Source organism: Pleurodeles waltl, chromosome 2_1, assembly GCF_031143425.1.
Source record: "Pleurodeles waltl isolate 20211129_DDA chromosome 2_1, aPleWal1.hap1.20221129, whole genome shotgun sequence".
Taxonomy (NCBI): domain Eukaryota; kingdom Metazoa; phylum Chordata; class Amphibia; order Caudata; family Salamandridae; genus Pleurodeles; species Pleurodeles waltl.
In genome coordinates this window covers 273,735,600-273,757,685 of record NC_090438.1, presented here as the reverse complement: position 1 = coordinate 273,757,685, position 22,086 = coordinate 273,735,600, and positions in this window count along the sequence as shown.

Here is a 22,086-nt window from a genome sequence, read left to right as displayed (position 1 = left end):
GTCCCAAAGAGGTATGGCCTCAGCTTCTTCAGTGCTCAGACCACAGCAAAAGCTTCTCTCTCAATAGCACTCCACCTGTTCCTGTGGTAATAGCCTTCTGCTAATAAAGACTACTGGTTGGTCTAGGCCCTCCTCATTTAACTGTGCTAGGACCGCCCCTATGCCATGCTCTGAAGTTTCTGTCTGCACGATAAATTCCTTGGAGTAGTCAGTGGCCTTGAGCACGGGGGCCGTGCACATGGCTTCCTTCAGTGAGTCAAAGGCTTTCTGACAAGCCTCTGTCCAATTCACCAACCTAGGTTGCTTCTTGGAAGTGAGTTCTGTCAAGGGTGACACAATGGTACCATAGCCCTTGACAAATCTGCGGTAGTATCCTGTGAGGCCTAAAAAGGCTCTCACCTCAGTCTGTGTTCTAGGTGGTTGCCAGGCCTTTATAGTTGGCCTTGAATCTTGGCCTGGAGTAGCTGCACCTTGCCACCACCCACTAGGTGTCCCAAGTACACCACGGAACCCTGCCCAATCTGGCACTTACTAGCCTTGATGGTCAGGCCTGCCTGTTGCAGGGCCTGAAGCACCTCCTTGAGGTGGAGCAGGTGTTCCTCCCAGCTGGAACTGTAGACAGCTGTCGTTCAGGTAGGCTGCACAGAAGGCATCCTTGCCAGCTAGGACCCCGTTAACTAACTGTTGGAAGGTAGCGGGGGGGCATTTTTCAACCCAAATGGCATCACCCGGAACTGGTAATGGCCATCAGGTGTGGAAAATGCGGATCTCTCTTTAGCCCCCTGAGTCAGGGCAATCTGCCAGTAGCCTGAAGTAAGATCAAACGTACTCAGGAACTTGGCAGCGCCCAGCCTGTCAACGAGCTCATCCACTCGGGGGATGGGGTGAGCATCAGTCCGTGTGACTGAGTTGAGACCCCGGTAGTCCACACAGAACCGGAGTTCTGGCTTCGCACCTGGGGCAGTAGCCTTAGGGACCAACACCACAGGGCTGGCCCAGGGACTACTGGATTTCTCATTAACCCTTAAAGCTAACATCTTGGAGACCTCCTCCTTGATGCTGGCCTTCACCTTATCCGATAACCTGTAAATTTTGTTCTTTACAGGGAGACTGTCACCTGTGTCAATGTCATGAACACAGAGGTGGGTCAGTCCAGGAGTAAGGGAGAACAGGGGGGAGAACTGCTCCAACAGCTCATAGCAGTCTCCTCTCTGGTTTAGAGTCAGGGAGTCAGAGAGAATGACACCTTTCACTGACCCATCACCTTCTTGGGCAGAGAGGATGTTGGGGAGAGGTTCACTCTCCTCTTCCATTCCTTCATCTGTGACCAGAAGCATGTTGACTTCAGACCTCTCAAAATGAGGCTTTAGTCGGTTGACATGGAGCACCTTTAGGGGGTTCCTAGGGGTTTGGAGGTCCACTAGGTAAGTGGCCTCCCCTTTCCACTCCTTTACTTCAAATGGGCCAGACCAGCGGTCCTGGAGAGCTCTGGGCTCTACTGGCTCCATTACCTACACTTTGTCTCCAGGTTGAAACTCTACCAGGGTGGCCTTCTGGTCATACCAGCGTTTCATTATCTCTTGACTGGCCTCAAGGTTACTTTTGGCCGCTTTCCAGAAGCGGGTCATCTGGTTGCGGAGGGCCAACATGTAGCTGACCACATCCTGAGGGGGTGCCTTTGGAGCTTTCTCCAACCCCTCCTTGACAATGCTTAAGGGTCCCCTGACAGGGTACCCATAGAGAAGCTCAAAGGGAGTGAACCCTACCCCCTTCTGGGGTACCTCTCTGTAAGCAAAGAGAAGGCATGGTAAGAGGACGTCCCACTTACGCCTCAGGGCCTCAGGGAGGCCACCAATCATGCCTTTCAGGGTCTTGTTGAATCTCTCCACAAGACCATTAGATTGGGGGTGATAGGGTGTGGTGAACTTGTAGGTTACACCACATGCATGCCACATAGACTTCATGTATGCAGACATGAAGTTAGTGCCTCTGTCAGACACTATCTCCTTTGGGACTCCCACACGGGTAAATATCCCCATCAGAGTTCTGGTCACCACCGGTGCAGTTACGGTCCTCAGAAGGATTGCCTCTGGGTAATGGGTGGCATGGTCCACCAAAACCAGGATGAACCTGTTGCCTAGGGCAGTTTTGGGGTCCAATGGACCAACAATGTCGATGCCCACCCTTTCAAAGGGGGTGCCAAGGACAGGAAGTGGAATCAGGGGGGTCTTAACCCTTTTTCCTGTTTTACCACTGGCCTGGCAAGTAGGACAAGATCTACAGAACGTATCTGAGTTTGTCCTTATTCTGGGCCAATAAAAGTGGGTGACAAGCCTGTCAAAGGTCTTGTCTTTCCCCAAATGTCCTGCCAGGGGAATGTCGTGAGCCAGACCCAATAGGAAGGTTTGGTAACACTGGGGGACCACTAGCGCACGGGCTGCCCCAATGGCCGGAACCTTAGGCTCACTGTAGAGGAGATCATTCTCCCAATATATGTGGTGATCGCCAGAGGCTTCACCTGCTGCCTGGGCTGAGGCTTGCTTCCTCATACCCTCTAGAGTGGGACATTCTTTCTGTGCCTTGCAGAATTCATGCCTGGTGGGTCCACCCTCAACTTGCCAGCCAGCAAGCTCAGGTAGATCACTTAGGGTGGCAATGTATTCCCCAGTTGGCTCGGGGGCCTCCTCCTCAGGAACCCCGTCAACCACTGCGGGAACTTCTGGGACCGGTTTCCAGCGCCCCTTGCCCCTCCTCTTGGCAGTTCTCTGGGCCATTGTTCCAGGCTCCAGACGCCCTTGACTTCCCTCTCGGTCAGCCATGGACCGTGTGGTCATGCAGACCCACTCAGGTAACCCTAACATCTCCAGGTGAGATCTGAGCTCTACTTTTTTCCAAGCAGTATGCTCAAGATCATTGCCTAACAGACAATCTACAGGCATGGCAGGACTCACAGCTTCTTTCAGAGTACCAGAGACCCGTCCCCACTCAAAGGGAACCAGAGCCACTGGTAGGTGACTCTCACGATTGTCAGCGACTATGACCTGGTTAAATGTATTAGGGACTATCTGCTCTCTTGATACCAGCTGACTCTTGATAGTAGTCATACTGGCTCCTGTGTCACGCAGAGCCTCCACCTTTTGCCCATCAATGGTGGCCCACTGCCTGTACTTGGAAGTATTTTGGGGCATGTGGGCTTTGGGCACCATTTCTCCTTCTCCCAGGGACACTAGGGAAATCTCTACCTGCTCCCCAAAGCTATCTGGGTCCATCTCCCCCGAGAGCTACACTAGTCAGCCCAGGTGTCTGTTCAGTAGTGGACGGTGCCCTCTTGGAGCACTGGGGGTCACCTTTATAGTGACCATATTGGTAGCACTCTAAGCATTTGGGGTTGGATCTCCCTGACTTATCATAAGTCCCTGGCTTTTTCCCAAATCTGGAAAAGGAATGGTTGCCACCCCCTCCCTGGGAATTCTTTTGGGGGCCATTGGAGAGTTCCTTATCTGTAAGTTTATCTCCACCCTCTTTCTTCTGTTGGGAACCCTGACCACCTTTGTGGGTGTCCCCCCAGGTACCTTTTTAAACACTCTGGTGCTAACCCATAGGTCCGCCTCCTCAGCAGGCTTCCTGGGATCAGTCAGCTTACTATCTACCAAGTGCTGGCACAACTCTGTAAAAGTAATATTGAGCATATGCTCTCTCAGAATCAAGTCATATAACCCTTTATAATTATCTACTTTGTTGCCCGCACCCATCCATTCAGTGCCTTACTGGAAAAGTCAAAGAAATCTACCCATGTTTGTGTGGTTTGTTTGGTGCTGTCCCTGAACCTCTGACGGTATCCCTCAGGGGTCAGCCCAAACTTGGCAAGTAAAGTGGCTTTCTGAAGTGGGTATGTGTTTTTATCAGGTTGATCCAATGTGAGAAGTGTGTCCCTCCGCAATAGCTGCACATAACCCCACATAGCTACCCCCCATTGCCCTTCAGGAACCTCATGAGCCCTTAGTGCAACTTCATAAGCAGCTAACCATTTATCTATGTCATCTCCCACCACAAAGCTGGGCACCACATTTTTGGGTATACAAACCTTCTTTTCTCCAGCAGGTCCTGTCTGTATGCTGCCACCATTATTGCTGGATTCAGACTGTCTCGCCTTGATCTCCAGCTCCTTGAGACTCAGTTCATGAGCCAACAATAGTTTCTTTTCAGCCAAAGCTCTTTCAGCTTCCACCTGTCTGGCTGCTCTTTCAGCCTCAGCTTGTTTGGCTTCAATTTTCAGTTTTGCCATTTGCAATTGGAACTCCCTTTCTTCTCTCCTTTCCTCTGCGGTCAGGCTTTGCTCAGAGACACTGCTCCCTGGTCTGGAAGGGGGCATAATTGCAGTGGTAACATTACCCGCTGATGGCAATAATTCCTCTGAGAGGCCATTTTCTGGCTCCTCTTCCTCCTCATCCTCCTCTAAAGGGGCTTCTGCCCATGCCCTCAGCGCCACTTGAAAGTCCTCCTTTCTGGAGGCCCCTTGGGTGGGTACTCTCAACACCGTGCAGAACCCTCTTAGCTGTTTGACAGCATATGTCTCCACTAGGGCTAGGTCCAAATCTCCTACTTGAGACCCAGCCAGAGACATGTTGAGTGAGGATTTAGTTTTTGAAAATTGTCAGGAAAAACGAATGTGCAAAAAGAGATAAAAATCAAGTTGACCTTCAACTGTGTGTAGGTAGTGAAATACTTAGCTACTGTATGTCACTGCAAAAATACAAGTCCTATCCTCACCGCTGATCACCAATGTTAGAAATGGGGTTTTTGGTTGGCAGCCAGGTTACCCTCTGTTTAAGCAAGAACCCTCACTCTAGTCAGGGTAAGTCACACACAATCCAAAATTATCCTGTGCCCACCCTCTGGTAGCTTGGCACGAGCAGTCAGGCTTAACTTAGAAGGCAATGTGTAAAGTATTTGTGCAATAAATCATACAATAACACAATATAGCACCACAAAAATACACCACACAGTGTTTAAAAAAATATATAATATTTATCAGGATAATTGTAGGTCAAAACGAATAAAGATGCAATGTGAAATTGTAGAGAAATCACTGAAAAGTGATATAAAGTGTCTTAAGTCTTTAAAAAGCAAACAAAGTCTCTTTCAAGTACAAAGTACCTGGTTTAAAGTGGAAAATCTCCGCAAAGGGCTGCAGAAGAAGAGATACGTGGAAAAATGGGGTGTGCGTCGATTTCTCCCCTGCACACACGGACTTGCGTCGGTATTTTTCACGCGGGGAAGTCGTGCGTTGTTTTCCGGCGCGCGGACAGTCTCTTTCTGTGGGTCGCGGGATTACCAGATGTCCCGGGGTCTGTGCGTGGATTCTTCTGCTTGTTTTCCGGCTGTGCATCTTTCCAGGAGGCTGTGCGTGGAATTCTCGTTCTCGCGGTAGGCGTCGCATCGATTTCCCTTCTGGAAGTCGGGCGGCGTTGTCCTTGCGAGGCCGTGCATCGAAGTTCTAGTTGCCCCGAAGGTGTCGCGTCGATCAGCGTCGATGTGCGGCAATTTTCTCGCCGCAGAGCAAGCTGTGCATCGAAATTTTCGGCACACAAAGAGTCCCAATGAAAAAGAGAAGTCTTTTTGGTCCTGAGACTTCAGGGAACAGGAGGCAAGCTCTATCCAAGCCCTTGGAGAGCACTTTTACAGCCAGACACGAGTTCAGCAAGGCAGCAGGGCAACAGCAAGGCAGCAGTCCTTTCTAGAAAGCAGTCAGGTGAGTCCTTTAGGCAGCCAGGCAGTTCTTCTTGGCAGGATGCAGGTTCTGGTTCAGGTTTTTTCTCCAGCAAGTGTCTGATGAGGTAGGACAGAGGCCCTGTTTTATACCCAAATGTGCCTTTGAAGTGGGGGAGAGTTCAAAGAGTGGCTAAGAAGTGCACCAGGTCCCTTTTCAGTTCAATCCTGTCTGCCAGGGTCCTAGTAGGGGGTGTGGCAGTCCTTTGTGTGAGAGCAGGCCCTCCACCCTCCCAGCCCAGGAAGACCCATTCCAAATGCAGATGTATGCAAGTGAGGCTGAGTACCCTGTGTTTGGGGTGTGTCTGAGTGAATGCACAAGGAGCTGTCAACTAAGCCCAGCCAGACGTGGATTGTAAGGGACAGAAAGATTTAAGTGCAAAGAAATGCTCACTTTCTAAAAGTGGCATTTCTAGAATAGTAATATTAAATCCAACTTCACCATTCAGCAGGATTTGGTATTACCATTCTGGCCATGCTAAATATGACCTTCCTACTCTTTTCAGATCAGCAGCTACCACTTCAATACTGTATGAGGGCACCCCCAATGTTAGCCTATGAAGGGAGCAGGCCTCACAGTAGTGTAAAAACGAATTTAGGAGTTTTACACTACCAGGACATGTAAACTAAACAGGTACATGTCCTGCCTTTCACACACACAGCACCCTGCTCTAGGGGTTACCTAGGGCACACATTAGAGGTGATTTATATGTGGAGAAAGGGGAGGTTTAGGCTTGGCAAGTACTTTAAAATGCCAAGTCGAGGTGACAGTGAAACTGCACACACAGGCCTTGCAATGGCAGGCCTGAGACAAGGTAAAGGGGCTACTTAAGTGGGTGGCACAACCAGTGCTGCAGGCCCACTAGTGGCATTTAATCTACAGGCCCTAGGCACCTATAGTGCACATTACTAGGGACTTATAAGTAAATTAAATAGTCCAATCAGGTATGATCCAAGGTTACCATGTTTAAAGGGAGAGAGCATATGCACTTTAGCACTGGTTAGCAGTGGCAAAGTGCGCAGAGTCTAAAAGCCAGCAAAAACAGTGTCCAAAAAGTGGAGGGAGGCAGGCAAAAAGTTAGTGGTGACTACCCTAAGGCTGTCAGGTCTAACACATACCCACAGACACCACCCCAATACACAAAGATACATCCACACCATCCACCATACCACAGACACCACCCCAAAAGACACACACACATCCATTACTCCCACATCACCCAGCACCTCCACCTACCAGCCCCCAAAGACACAAATGCCCATTCTCACACACACAAAAAATCACCCAATCGGAGGCATACCTCACACATGTTCACACCCAAGGCATCTACACCCACAGACAAGCCCACCACTCCCTCAGCCTCCAAATCCCCAACCCCTTCTGATGGCCCTACCTGTTTTCCCAAGGAGAGTTTCCTTTTTGACCTGGCCCTTTGCCCTGTTACCTCAAAATCTCCTCCCAAACCCAAGAGACCCCACCTACAGCCCAACCCATCCCTTCCACATCCAAGTCCTCCCCTGTCACACCTGTCCCCCTGCAAGCACCCACGCCCTACCCCTCACAAGAAGAAGCCCACCATTCTGAAGGAAAAGCCCCCTCACATACTCAAACACACCTATCCTAAATCTGACCACGTCACACCAAAGGATGAGCTCTGAGGTGCCTGCCTGCCCACTTGATGCCCCTTCCAGTGGAGGTTCCCTGGCAGTGTTTCGAGTCAAGCTTGGTCACAGTAATGTGCAAGGACTCATATGAGCTGGCCAATGGCCTTTGCTCTTCAACATTTTAACTGAATAAACCAAAACTGTTGATTTGATGGGTACACATTTGTCCTGCCATTACCTTTCTACCTTTATGTTGTTCCTGAGTAACTTCTGTTTCATGCCTATTGTTGTGTGTGTTTCACCCTGATTGCTGATCCATTTGCTGTTGTTTCCAATATCTGACTTTGTGTTGGTCACCCAAGACAAGGGTAGATGTTCACTGTATTGATATGTCGGTGTTAATCCAATTGGGGTGTCATTTCATTGTGTTATGCTTACTAGGGTAAGTATTTCATCTTGTGTTGGCCAATGCCAGCATGTATTGTGTAGATTTTTCTCCTGATATGGATTGTACTTTGTTTGTCCACACATGGAGGGTGATCAATTGTGGTTCCATTTCATTTGACTGACCATGTGTCCATTTTGATGTGTGTACCTTACAGCTATATCATCTAGATGTCTGGACCATGCTGTTGCTGTCGTATGTGCTTTCTTGACTTGCACTTCCACATTTGGCAGCTAGGCATGTCACTTGGCTCAAATATTGTTTGTCCCTGAGATACATGAAGGGCCAGTTCCTGTGCAAATGGTGTTTTAAGGGCATGTGTTAAGTGAAATGTGACCATGAATGCTCTTGATGCCGCCATCCCTATTGTGCAGGTATTGTTTACATTATGAGCTTTGGATATTTGTTTCACAGCCTATTGTGCATTCTATTGACCTTCCATTGTGTTGCAAAGTGGGTGCTGTGTGGGTCCATCGATGAGCAGTACCTGCAGCAGGACGTGTGTGTGATGGGCTCCATGGCTGCACAGGTCATGAATCACTGCCTGCAGGTGAGTAGCTTCCTTTATGCTCTCCATTTGCACCTGCTGGGTTGTGGTGGTTGGACTGCCACGGTCACGCTGGCGGTATGCAACATCATATTGTTTCTGTCAGAAACACTGGCTCCATCGGACTGTTTGGCCTGCCTCGCCAATGTGGTGGTCTGTGCTGCCTGATGGTGCTGGTTGGACTGCGGCAGTCTTTCCTCTATGGGACTGCCAGCATTGTAATACGTGTTATAAAGTACTGTGTGATAAATGTAGAAATACTTAGATGTGTTGTAAATGGACACATATAATGAATGCGTAGTAAAGGCTGGTTCCTTGTTTTATATTCTGTTATATGTGTGGTACACTAATTTTAGCCAATTAATTTTAGTCCATATGATACCCTTTGAGAATATGTAACATTAATTTCAATATGTAATATTATTTTTAAAGCAAATCAACATAAGTTCAGAGCAAGGCATATTCATTTAAACATGGCTTGTGTTCATTTCGACATGTGCATAATTCATTTCAAAGCATGCGACATTTATCTCACAGTTTCATATTCATTTCAAAAAGTGTCATATTCTAGTTACAGAATGTCATATTACTTTTGATGTTGGCCATATTAATTTCACCAGGTGTCATATTCATTTCAAAGTGGCTCATATTCATCTTAACATGTGTCATATTCCTTTCTATGAATGTCATTCATTTCAAGGGATGTCATATTCACCTTAACACCTGTCATAGTAATTTTAACACAGGTCATATCCATTTCAACATAGGTCATATTAATTTCAATATATACCAAAACTTATTTTGCTGTGTATCATATCAATTTCAAGGCATAACATATTCATTTTGACAAGTTTCATTTTAATTTCATCATTGGTCATATTCAGATATTAAGATATGTTGAATTCATTTTGGTGGACCTCATATTTGTTTCAATGCAAGTCATATTCATCTTAGCATGAGTTTTTATTCCTTTCCATGGATGCTTCATTCATATTAACACATCTTAGTTTTAACATGAATCATATCCATTGCAACATATATCATAATCATATCAATGTATATCATATCACTTTCAAGCCATATTCATTTTGATAAATGTTATGATCATTTTCACGTTACTCATATTTATTTTAAAACATGCCAAATTCATTTTAATGAAGGTCATATTCATTTCAGCTCGTCATATTCATTTTAACATTTGTTATATTCCTTTCAATCAATGTTAAATGTAGTTCAATGGATGCCATATTCATAATAACACTTGTTATATTAATTTTAAGATGCAACTTATCCATTTTAACATGTATCATATTAATTTGAATATGTGTCATATTAATTTCAAGGCGTGCCATATTCATTTTAACAAATGTCATGTGAATTTCAGCTTTGGTCATTCTCATTTGAAGGCATGTCAACTTCAATTTAATGGGATTACAATAATTTCAGCACAAGCCATATTCATTTTCAATCATCTATTCATTTCTGTATGGTTCATATTCATTGCCATCTCTGTAACATTAATTTCAACACAATTCAAATTCATTGCAACATAATTAATGTTAATTTCAGTGTACATTGTATTAGTTTCAATGTTTACTGTTTTTGTTTCAGAATATAATATATTCATGTCACTACTTTACATTATTTTCAATCTGCCATATTAATTTTAATGTATGTCGTATTTCTCTTGGCATAAGTCAATCATTTCAAGAAATGTCCCATTCTTTTTGCTGAATATTGTATTTGTTTCAGTGATTGCTTTATTGATTACAGTGAGGACCATATTAATTTCAGTATGATTTATTTATATTTCAGTATATTTTTTATTCAACTTGGTGTGTGTGTTATTAATAATAATCACTCAGTAGCATATTCACTCGGTTTCATATTTGTTTTGGTTCAATTGAGATTCATTCTGCCAGGTATCATAATTATTTTGACACATAGTACATTCATTCTAGTGTGTGTCATATTCATTTTGCAGCACTCTATGCATTTCAGGAGGTGTCCTATATGGGAAGCTGTAATTTTGACATGAACGGCTTCCCGTACATGTAGCTTGAGCACTTGGACTGATTACAGCGCTTAATAATGGAATGTCTCAGGTTCAACATAATCGCATTAATACCATTTATCAATGGCACCCAAGTGGCCTTAAATCTATCAAAAGTCTCTACTTGCTTAGCATAAGCCTCCTCGAAAACTTGTGTAAGTTCCATTTTGTCTCGCCATTGCAACTATGATGGAACTAACCCATCTTTCCGCACCGTAGGATCAATGAGCGTGCCTCCGCAATAGCTATTGATATAAAATATTACTGGTATTTCCTTAGGTGACGTACCTCGTATGAAGAGCCAAACAAGGCTTGCATTGATGCCCGGGCAATTACAATAATTTCAATAGATTAGAAGGAAAAAGCTCACCCCAGAATTGCAGTAAGCTAGGACAATCAAATAAAGTATGTACCCAGCCACCAATGCCACTGGCCTTGCATCTGATGCACTTATCTGGGGAGGAGGGATACACATAATGCAGCCAATGTGGTGTGTACTAAAGAAGCCATCTTGCTAAAAATGCCATTCTTTTAAAATTTGCGGCTCTTAGTGATCTATGTCCTAAATCACAAAGGAGATGCCAATCTTTCAAATTAAACCACCATCTGATTTTTTTAAGCTATTTCGACACTAATTTCTGATTTAACAGTGTGCGCAGGAAATAATATCAGTTTCCCACTCCTTCAAGCTTGGTGACACCATATGAGGTACTGAGGAAAGGGCTTTCTCATCCAATAAGACGTAGCTAGTTTTAAAAAAAGCTTGTTTAAAAAAAATAGAAATCTGCTTGAAGCTAAACCAGAGTGCCGCGCTTTGGGGGCCAAACTGTGAGACTTACAGAATTCCAGGAGATTAAGGGGGTCATTCCGACCCTGGCAGTAAAATCCGCCAGGGCCGGGGACCGCGGATGCACCGCCAACAGGCTGGCGGTGCATCCCTGGGCATTCTGACCGCGGCGGTACAGCCGCGGTCAGAAATGGGAAACCGGCGGTGTACCGCCGGTTTCCCGCTGCCCTGGGGAATCCTCCACGGCAGCGCAGCTTGCTGCGCCGCCATGGGGATTCCGACACCCCTTACCGCCATCCTGTTCCTGGCGGCCAAAACCGCCAGGAACAGGATGGCGGTAAGGGGTGTCGTGGGGTCCCTGGGGGCCCCTGCAGTGCCCATGCCAATGGCATGGGCACTGCAGGGGCCCCCGTAACAGGGCCCCACCAAGATTTTCAGTGTCTGCCATGCAGACACTGAAAATCGCGACGGGTGCAACTGCACCCGTCGCACCCTTTCCACTCCGCCGGCTCCATTCGGAGCCGGCATCCTCGTGGAAGGGGGTTTCCCGCTGGGCGGGCGGGCGGCCTTCTGGCGGTCGCCCGCCCGCCCAGCGGGAAACTCAGAATAACCGCAGCGGTCTTCTGACCGCGCAGCGGTATTCTGGCGGCTTCCGCCGGCCCTGCGGTTACCGCGGCCGGCGGGAGTCAGAATGATCCCCTAAATTAGCACCATTACCGAAGTCCCCCATGTTTCTCAAATCCCAATACCCTCCACAACTGCAAAGTGGCTTTAGATAAGTGCCTTTAGATAATGTGCCTTTAGATAAAGTCAGACAGAAAAAAATCTCAATACATGCTGCCAAAGTGAGTACCACCTTGTACTGTGCTTTTTTAGAAGTATGGCAGTTCACAAAAAAACATAGTAAAGCAATTGCACTTTCATCCTAGAGACCAGTGAACAAATGTCTCAAACCGGAGATGCTGCTGCTAATCAAATCATAATATGAACTAATGAGGCCTGGCAATCTGTCTGCAGATGCAGTAATGCAAGTACTCCCTGATTTTCCTCAAGCTGTAAAGTGGACATCTTCATTCTGGGTCTTTGCCGTTTCCTCGCATTCTGGCTCTTGCCAGTTTCCCCGTACCTGCCGCTGCCTTCCCTGCGGCCACGCCCCGTTCATACCTCCATTCGCCACTCCCTCCCGCCTCCCAGCTGCTCCTCCCTCCCACCTCCCCTTCTTAATAGCAGCCGCTGTGCGGTCAAGAGTGTGACCCCCTGACCTGCCTTAAGGCCAGGAGTCACTCAACACGCCGAGCAGCAGCTCCACCAGCCTGCCTCTGTGCCCCAGACCCCGCCCCTGCTTCTAACAAGAGTTCAAGGCCTCATCCCTGGTGTCTAATGGTAGGGGTAACGTCTGTACATTGTATTTTGTAATTTGTATTTTGTATTTAGATTTTTCCCTGTGCTTTGCCTTCATTTTTTTGTGCCCATTGCTGTGTTTTACTCCACTTTGTTATTGCCCGTTTCCTTGCATTCCGGCTCTCTCCGGTTTCCTGTCCTTGCCACTGCCTCCCCTGCGGCCCCGCCCCCCTCACACCCACATTCGCCACTCCCTCCCGCCTCCCAGCTCCTCCTCCACCCCACCTCCCCTTCTTAATGGCGGCCCCTGCGCGGTGCCGAGTGTGACCCCCTGACCTGCCTTAACGCCAGGAGTCACTCGACACACCGAGCAGCAGCTCCATCAGCCTGCCTCCGTGCCCCAGACCCCGCCTCTGCTTCTAACGAGAGTTTGAGGCCTCATCCCTGGTGTCTGGTGGTAGGCATAGCGTCTGTACGTTGTATTTTGTATTTAGTTTTTTCCCTGTGCTTTGCCTTCATTTTTTTGTGCCCATTGCTTTGTTTTACTCCACCCCGTTTTTGCCCGTTTCCTCGCATTCTGGCTCTTTCCGGTTTCCCCGGCCCTGCTGCTGCCTCCCCTGTGGCCCGACCCCCTCACACCCTCATTCGCCACTCCCTCCCACCTCCCATCTGCTCCTCCCTCCCCCCTTCCCTTCTTAATGGCAGCCGCTGCGCGGTGCTGAGTGTGACCCCCTGGCCTGCCTTAAGGCCAGGAGTCACTCGACATGACCAGCAGCAGCTCCACCAGCCTGCCTCCGTACCCCAGATCACGCCCCTGCTTCTAACAAGAGTTCGAGGCCTCATCCCTTGTGTCTAGTGGTAGGCGTAGCATCTGTATGTTGTATTTTGTCATTTGCATTTTGTATTTAGTTTTTTTCCCTGTGCTTTTCCTTCATTTTTTTGTGCCCATTGCTGTGTTTTACTCCGCTTCGTTTTTACCCGTTTCCTCGCATTCCGGCTGTTGCTGGTTTCCCTGTCCCTGCCGCTGCCTCCCCTATGGCCTGCCACCTCACACCTCCATTCGCCACTCTTTCCCTCCTCCCAGCTGCTCCTCCCTCCCACCTCCCCTTCTCAATGGCAGCTGCTGTGCGGTGCCAAGTGTGACCCCCTGACCTGCCTTAAGGCCAGGAGTCACTCGACACGCCGAGCAGCAGCTCCACCAGCCTGCCTCCGTGCCCCAGACCCCGCCCCTGCTTCTAACGAGAGTTCAAGGCCTCATCCCTGGTGTCTAGTGGTAAGCGTAGCATCTTTACATTGTATTTTGTAATTTGTATTTTGTATTTTGTTTTTTCCCTGTGCTTTGCCTTCATATTTTTGTGTCCCATTGCTGTGTTTTACTCGCTTCATTTGCTCGTATTCCAGCTCTTGCTGGTTTCCCCGTCATTGCCTCTGCCTCCCCTGCGGCCCGCCCACCTCACACCCCCATTCCCACTCCCTTCCGCCTCCCAACTGCTCCTCCCTCCCACCTCCCCTTCTTAATGGGGGACGGTGGCGTGCCCGTCTGTGCCAGTCCATGCCTGGACGGGGCCCTGCGCCCGTCCCCCTGGTCCACGTACCTCAGACATCCCCATACGCCTCTACTCCAACACAGAGCTCCACGCTCTAAACCCCGGCAGGCACACCGCCTGCGCCCAGGACGACCCCAGACACACCCACCGACCTTTCGCATGTCACTCATGCCACTTCTCCTGTACTCAAGCCAACAAACAACACAACAACATCAAACACCCCAACTACCTCAGCTGCATCCTCCTCAACACCCGCTCTGTCCACAAGCATGCCATCGAGCTTTGGGACCTACTCACGACAGCCTCTCCCGACATCGCCTTCCTCATTGAAACATGGATGAACCCCTCATCGGGACCCAACAACGCCATAGCCATACTGGAGGGGTACAAAATCACCCGAAGAGACCGTATCAACAAACCAGGAGGGAGAATCACCATAATACACAGAAATTCCACCAACACCAACAAAAACCTGGATGCCGCAGAGCACCTACACTTTCAGATACACATCAACGCCAACACCACCTTGAGAGGAACACTCGTCTACAGACCACCAGGTCCCCATCCCCTATTCTGTGACACCATTGCAGACGCTATCAGCTCTCTGCCCTCGCCTCCACAGACTACCTGCTCCTCAGCGACCTAAATTTACACCTGGAGAGCGCCAGCGACGGCAACTCCGTTGCCCTGCTGGACAACCTCGCAATCCTTGGCCTCAAGCAACTGGTTACCTCGCCCACCCACTCAGCCAGACACATGCTTGATGCCATATTGTCCTCCAGCAGCCACATCACCTTCACTCTTACCACTGAACTCCATTGGACTGACCACCACTGCATCCACTTCTCCTTCCTGCAGCCCACCACCCACCACCAACAACATCCTATCCCCCACCACAAGTGGAACAAGGGGCCAGATGTAGCAAAACGGCAATTTGCGACTTGCAAATTGTGAGTCCCTGCGACTCGCAATTTGCAAGTCGCAAATTGGTATGCAGTACGGTGTCTCAGACACTGACTGCGACTCGCTATGGGGTCGCAATGACCCACCTCATGAATATTCATGAGGTGGGGCGCAAATTGCGGCCCCATAGCGAGTATAGGCACTCGCTAACATGGAGGCCTGCTGTCGTCAGCAGACCTCCATGTTCGTGACTGCTTTAAATAAAGCAGTTTTTTTTTTTTTTAAGTGTAGCCCGTTTTCCTTAAAGGAAAACGAGCTGCACTTAAAAAAAACCCGAAACCTTTAGTTGAAGTGGATGGTAACTGCGACGCGTACGCGGTCGCAAATGGTATTGCATCGCACTCAGACTCGCAAATAGGAAGGGAACACCCCTTCCTATTTGCGAGTCGGAAATGCATTTTGCGAGTCAGTCCCGACTCGCAAAATGCATTTCTGAATAGGAAACTGCGATTTGCGACTCACAAACGGCAAATTTTGCCGTTTGCGAGTCGCAAACAGTTTCCTACATCTGGCCCAAGATCTCCAAGGAACATCTGATCTCTGACCTCGCCCAATCTACACCACCCATTACCAATGACCCCAACGCCGCGCCCTCAACCTCAAACGATGGCTCGATGAGTGCGCAAACTCCCTCGCTCCACTCAAAAAATACAGCAACACCTGCATCAACAAGACAGCTCCCTGGTTCAATGCAGAACTTCAGACCTCCAAACGAGAATGCAGGAAAACGGAGAAAGCCTGGCGCCAAGAACCATCAGTGAGTAACTTCTCTGCCCTCAAAGCAGCCATGCGCCAACACCACCAGCTCATCCGGACCACCAAAAGATCCTTCTACAAAGAACGCATAGACAACAACGCACACAACAGCAAAGAACTTTTCACCATCATCAAAGAACTCACCAAACCCAAATCCTGCGCCATCGACCCTCCGTACTCGCAAGACCTCTACAACTCCCTCTCCAGCTACTTCCACCGCAAGATCGCAGACATACATGAAAGCTTCATAACGCCACCACCCACCATCACCACCACTGACGCAGCCAACCCCACAGCACCCTGCTGCACCAATGTATTGAGCACCTGGACCCCCACCAACAATTAAAAAACCAGCAAAACCATGAGTTCCATCCACTCAGGATCTCCAACAGACCCATGCCCCCACCACGTCTTCAACAAGGTCAGCCAAATCATCGCTCCCCAGTTCCGGTCTGTCATCAACAGCTCCTTTGAGACCGCCACCTTCCCAGATATTTGGAAACACGCCGAAGTCAACGCCTTGCTCAAAAAACCCAAAGCAGACCCCGAAGACCTCACGAACTACCGACCTATCTCTCTACTCCCCTTCCCCACGAAGGTCATAGAGAAGATATTCAACAAACAACTTTCCTGCTTCCTGGAGTACAACAACATACTCGACGTCTCCCAGTCTGGATTCCGCAAAAACCACAGCACCGAGACCGCCCTCATCGCCTGCACTGATGACATCAGGACCAGACCTGACAAGGGTGAAACCGTTCCCCTCATCCTTCTCAACCTCTCCGCAGCCTTCGACACCGTATGCCACCAAACCCTTCGCCCACACCTCTTCGATGCAGGAATTCACCACAAAGCCCTGGACTGGCTCAGCTCCTTCCTCTCCGAAAGAACCCAAAGAGTTTGCCTCCCTCCTTTCCAGTCTAAAGCCACTAAGACCATATGTGGAGTCCCCCAAGGATCCTCACTCAGCCCCACCCTCTTCAATATCTACATGGCTCCGCTCACCAGCATCGCCCGCCCCCACGGCCTCAACATCATTTCCTACGCCGACAACACCCAGCTCATCCTCTCCCTCACTAGGAACCCGCCAAGAACAACCTCCACGCCGGACTCCTCGCCATTGCTAATTGGATGACAGCAAGCCACCTCAAACTGAACTGAGGAAAAACTGGGATTATCATCTTCGGACACAACAAGATAGCATGGAACAACTCATGGTGGCCTGCCACCCTAGAACCACCCCCGACACCCACCACCCACGCACGCAATCTCGGCTTCATACTAGACTGGTCTCTTTCCATGACTCAGCAAGTCAACGCCATATCATCTTCTTGCTTCAACACCCTCTGTTTGCTACGCAAGACTTTCAAGTGGATTCCGATAGAAAGCAGAAGAACTGTCACCCACGCCCTCATCAGCAGCAGATTGGACTACGGTAATGCCCCCTACTCGGGGACCACAGCCAAGCTTCAGAGAAAACTCCAGCGCATCCAGAGCGCCGCTGCACGTCTCATCCTCAACCTCCCTCGTCACAAGCACATCTCCACCCACCACAGATCCCTACACTGGCTGCCCATCAACAAAAGGATTGTCTTCAAAATCCTAATCCACGTCCACAAAACCCTCCACGACACTGGACTGGCCTACCTCAATGAAAGACTTCCACATCCCGACCCGCCAGCTCCTCTCAGCCGACCTCGCAACAGTCCCCCTCATCCAATGCACCACCTCCGGCGGCAGATCCTTCTCCCACCTTGCCGCCAAAACCTCGAGCTCCCTCCCCACCAACCTATGCAAGACCCAGGACCTCCTAGCCTTTAGAAAGCGCCTCAAAACACAGCTCTTTGAGCAGTAGCACCCACACCTCCCACCCCCAGCGCTTTGAGACCCTACCGGGTGAGTAGCACGCTTAACAAATTATTGATTGATTGATTGTATTAGCCCAGACAAAACTACTAACAGTAGTAGCTAACTCCTTAAAATATGCACTAGGGATTTTTGGCAGGAGATTCACAAACAAAAATAAAAACAGGGGAAAGATAGACATTTTGATTAGAGTGACCCGACCAATTGAAGGCAGGGCAGACGGCTTCAACACTCGAGCAACTTTTTTACCTTAATGAGCACAGCCTCATAGTTGAACTCAAATAATTGGGAAAAGTTGGTTTTAAGATATATTTCTAGATATCTAATAGGACGTTGTGGGATATTCAACATATAGGTAGGGAGCTCAGCACGAGTAGTGTTCAACAAAAGAACTCAGTTTTGACTTGATTGACTCTATATCCCCAACATGTGTGATGTTCGATCTCTCAGCCTTTAAATATAAAATCACATTGTCTGCAAACAATTTTATTTTTGCCATTCCTTCCATGGGTGGCTGAATCAATAGTTTAGAGCAAATCCTAAATGCTAAGCGTTCTATGAAAAGGATAAAGAAAACTGGAGACAACGGACAGCCCCGACGAGTACCACGTTTAATCTTTACTACGCCTGCTTCCTTGGTGCTTAAGTAATTAATTGTCTATTCTTCTGGGTTTTAGTTGACCATGCCAGGAATTTCTTCAACTGTTGACTCTCCTCATAAAGTTTCTGCTAAAAAGCTTTGCTACCTGTGATCTCGTCTAAGAGGACAAAAATCGTAAGCTAGTGCTTAGCCTATCTCCCTGATCTTGTATTTGTGACCGAGCTGTAGAAGGACTTCGCAGTAGTCTTGAGAGTTCATGCAGGGCACTATCTAGATCCACTTGGAAGTTTTTTATTTGAACAGGCGCTGGGTAGTCTAGCTTTGTAAGATATCACTTGACCCCTAAAAGCGGCCTTGAATGCTTCCCAGACCATAAAAATGGGGGCAGTGTTGACATTTAACTCAAAAAATCTCTGAATGAAAACTCTCATATCATTCCACGAGCAGCGATTTATCAAAGTGTCATCTTGGCCTCTTACTCTGCACCATGTAGGGAATTATCTCCAGGATGACAATAGAGTGATCTGAAAAGAGGTTTGCCATGATCTCCACTCCCCTCTTTTCATGAGTTTTGATACCAAAAAAAAAACTAACTGTGAGGCTGACACATAACAAGGGGAATAGCAAGTAAATTGTGAGAAAGCAGGATACTGAAGGCTCCAATGGGCCACTAGAGCGAAATCCTGTTTAATTAAATTTAACAATTTGGCGGTTTTAGGCTTTTGCTGCCTCTTAGCCTGATTCAATGTGACTAGAGAAAGATTTTGTATAAAATTAAAATACCCCCATAACTAAAGGAGCTGCTGCCAGAATTCAATGACTGTAGATTTGCCTTAAGGCCTCTACTTCATCTTGAATGGGGCCATAATTGTTCAGGAAATTTATACAATTGCTAGTACCCTTGGCCTTCACCCAGATCCATCTCCCCTTATAACCCTGTAATACCTCTTTTATCTCCCAATCCAGCCTATTTATGAATAAGATGGCCACCCCCTGCAAAACTGCTCCAGACAAGGCAAAATACACCTGAGAGTATCTTACCGGGATGGATATGTTGACCATGTTAGACTTAACGTCAATCTCCTACAGGAAAATCACCTCAGGTTCGAATGAGGTTAGCCATTTCATCAAGGCACCACACTTTTGCTTATTCCCCAGGCCATTCACATTTCAATTAATAATTTTCATGCATCAAACCATTTTCTACTACTAAAATATCCTTCTTCAACTGTAAACCTCACAATGGAACTCAGAACACCAGAAAGCTTCAACTTATCCCCTTTGCACTTATTGTTCCTTGAACACCACTTTTTACTGCCCCCACTTTCCCACTTTGATCCCCCACCCCTCTACCCCCACCTTAATGCCAAGATAGGGGATTGCCCACTTCCCCCCTTTGGCACATCCCAGAGAAAAAAGCAGTACAGTGACGTAGCACCTGGTGCCCCATGCGCAACTACCCCACTCCTGACACAACTACCCAAATACTACAATGAAGAATATAAATGCAGGTCTACTAAAACCTTACACCCCTCAACCCTGTGGTCACACTGCAATCCCATTATGGAACCCTCAGACCCTCTCTCTATGCTTTTGCCATCTTTGAAAAAAAACCTGTGTCTCATCTACTGCTGAAAAAAGATGAAATTGCTCATCTACGAGCACCTTCAGCTTCAATTGCTGCACCAAATAGGCCTGTCCACCAATAAGTTTAAACACTCATATCAACACTTGGAAAGCCCTTTGCCTCTGCGCTGTTGCAATGGATAAGTTCAGGAAACATTCTAACATGTACATTGTCAGCAATAAAAAAGGATTTTTGATGAGCTGCTGCAGCCAAGATCTGTTCCTTGATACGGAAGTCAGAGAAGTTCACCAAGATCCTCCGCGGATAATTTGCTTTTGAAGTCGATGGGCTAGAACTCTATGAACCCTCATAATTGTCAGGTAGGGAGGGGCTCCTAGTAGGATGAACTTCTTGATCAATGACTCCATTAGCTGCGGAATACTGTATATCAACTTGAGTCTCACTACCCTCTGGAATGCCAATAAATTGATGGTTAGAGCTTCTGGAATGGCTCTCCATTTCCTCCACTTTAGTCGCAAGATGTTTCATCTTTTCCTGATCCATGGACATGTCCTTTTGATAAAGCAACAACTTGTCCTTTAACCCCGATATTCTTTGCCTGGCCTCCTGGAGCCGCTTAGGTACATGATTTAGGATTTTCTCAATTTCGGCCAGCCTTTGATGCAACCTATCAATTTCTGTCTCTTGTGCCTTGAGATCTCGAACTTCAGCCAAGATGGTTTCAGGTAGAACTTTTAGTGTTTCTGGTTGCTGTGAGGCAGACTGATAGGCAGTATAAATGTTGTCTGTTTGGAGGACCCATGATGTCGGGGATGACAGATCGAAAGTGCTCATGACTCCATGCACAATCCCTTGATCTTCATTTTGAATTTGTAAAAGCAGAGGTGCTTGCTAAATACTGCTTAGAAATGTCAAGACAGAATTAGTGCTTACTGACCCCTGATGATCCACAGGGAGAGGTGAATGTCCATCAATAAGCCCCTACTCACCTCATCTAGGGCCCATGGTAGATTGCACGTTGGTGTTTCATGCCTGCATCCCATTGGGAGGTGACTTTTGAAATGAAGTATAGTCCTTTGTCTGGTGGCCATCTTCTCGGGCTTGGCATTGACTCAGCTGGCTCAACCTCTGCCTGCGGTTGTAGCGGGGACTGTAGAGCTGCCAGTCTGTGACTTGCCTTAAGCTTTGGTAGTGTTTAACAAGCAATGATGGGGGCTTCCCCGATGGACTCCAGGGCTGAACTGGCAAATCACTTTGTGGCTGGCTAATCAAGTTTTTCATACTGCTAGTACTTTTTCGCCAAAGTGCAGCACAGGTTTGGAGAGCTTTTTGCCTTATTTTCGCTAATGGGATGTTTTGAACAGCACGTTGGCGCGGTGCTGTCGCATACTACCAGGAGAGATGAGCAGATCCCTCTCCATGACTCCTCACGGCTGGTACCACCTACCTTACGACTCAGTCAGGCCACTCAATCCCCCAGCTGCGGTGTCCTATGGTCTCCAGCACTTTTTATCCAGAACGCTATTTAACCCGGCTTGTCCGCACAATATCATGGCTACCAAAGTGCAGTGTTGGAGTACACAGCCACCAAAGGGCAGTGTCAGAATATACAATGGATTTACAGGCATAACAACTTGCAGGCTTCACTGCAAGGGTCTCAGCTAAAATACCAAGGTTATCAATCACCTCAAATCCTCCTTGGAGCTGGGGCAAGAGCAGAAGCGGTCAATGGAGAGGTAGATCACTGAGCCGTGGAGTGACCGTGCCTGACATAGTCCGGAGGTAGAAGTCATGTCAGGCGAGCACTAACGACAGGCCATGTACGTTACGCCTTCAGTCGCCAGTTCAGCAATACCAGTTGTGAAACTCATGGGTGAACTCAGAAAGCCACACATTTATCAAAAGTAGATAACAATTCTGAATTCAACAAGTAGTCATTTGTGTGGATAGTGCATGCTTTTTCCAAAGGAAACTAACTTCAAATCAAAATTAATGTAAAAAATAGGAAAAAATAGAAATAGGTGACAACATTTTCTTGTGTAATTTTTAGCCAAGATGGCTGATTTATGAAAGCAATATACCATTATGTCCATCACACATTTATGGCCACAGGAATATGTAGTGTTTGTTGATTGCCTAAAAGGAGTGATAGATACCCATAGCCAAGAACTCAGCTGCAGCTTATAATGATATTTCATTGTCTTCCGACTATGCAACA